At 43.5% G+C, this 1,241-nt stretch overlaps 1 non-coding gene across 1 annotated transcript; it reads left to right on the top strand.

Moving 5' to 3' along the window:
- The first annotated feature begins 658 nt into the window (after nt 1–658).
- Nucleotides 659–815, top strand: LOC148165285 (5.8S ribosomal RNA). Its single transcript, XR_015771608.1, has one exon. It is a non-coding gene; the product is annotated as a 5.8S ribosomal RNA (ribosomal RNA).
- Nucleotides 816–1,241: the final 426 nt, after the last annotated feature.

Raw genomic sequence — 1,241 nt, 5'->3', positions numbered from 1 at the left:
AAAATCTCTTTTCGCTTACGGCGGATACTAATTCGCTTTTTCATAACGAGTACGATGATGTAATGATGTGTTCATTCCGATCGATCAAAAACCGTCTCTTCGTCACACTTTTTAAAGTGCTTGACACACACACACGCACACTAAATGAAAGACACAATAAAGGAAAACTACCGAAAATGTAGTTTATGAGAGAAAGCAGCATTATTTATTAAAATTATTGCTGAGAAAAAGGAAATTGGCAAATTCCTAATTAAAATCGTATCGAACATGTCCCATCTTCACACATACATGCTCGTACTTTGCGTGTAAAAGCGGAGACCGCGTGAAAAAGAAAAGTGCTTCTTTTTCGGTGCGCGGATACAAATTTGTGTTTGGGTTAATATTTTTTTTAATTTTTTCGTACGCGTAAAACTGAGACCGACGATCGCGTTCCCTTTCAGACGAGAAAGTACGGACGAAAGACAATTAAGAGCGAGAATCATAAATATCCATACCACAACACCGAAATTTTAGACGTGGCACGTTTCGGAACCACGAAGATCATTTTCGTTTCGGATGTACGCACGTACGCAAAAATTTTTGCAAGACGTGTATAGACAGCTGGACGATCGGCATGATCGGGGTTCTTGTGGAACGAGCGTTTAAATTTTAAAAAGATTACCCTGAACGGTGGATCACTTGGCTCGTGGGTCGATGAAGAACGCAGCTAATTGCGCGTCAACTTGTGAACTGCAGGACACATGAACATCGACATTTCGAACGCACATTGCGGTCCTCGGATATAATGTTCCCGGACCACTCCTGGCTGAGGGTCGTGTCAATTTCAAAGACTGCTCGGTTTTCGTTTTCGGACGAAAACGTCGGAGCGTGTTGGATGTGTTGCGACGCGTCGAATAGGTACTCATTAATGTACGTGATCGTCACTTACGTCACGATATAACGACGCACGCCTCGAACGTGTGCCGAGACGTTTACTCGAGCGTGTTTTTTCGTCAAAAAGGACGGGACGGGTATGCTTTGTATTTTTTTTTACAAAGTCCGTCGGACGTCCACCTTGCGAATCATAAATACGAAAGTGTTTACGTCGGCACATGTTCTTGCGTGGTGTGTCGTAGAATCGTGTGTTTGTGTGCGTTTCTCGTGCAGCGAGTAAATTTGCGCGACATCTTAAGACGCGAAAGCGACCAACTACTACTTGTTGTAGTTGTTGGCTGGTCTTTCGGCGTAGCACGTCCTATTTC

Source organism: Gnatocerus cornutus, unplaced genomic scaffold, assembly GCF_029298725.1.
Source record: "Gnatocerus cornutus isolate USDA-ARS CGAHR unplaced genomic scaffold, icGnaCorn1.1 ctg00000409.1, whole genome shotgun sequence".
NCBI lineage: Eukaryota > Metazoa > Arthropoda > Insecta > Coleoptera > Tenebrionidae > Gnatocerus > Gnatocerus cornutus.
This window is presented reverse-complemented; position numbering and strand designations above follow the sequence as displayed.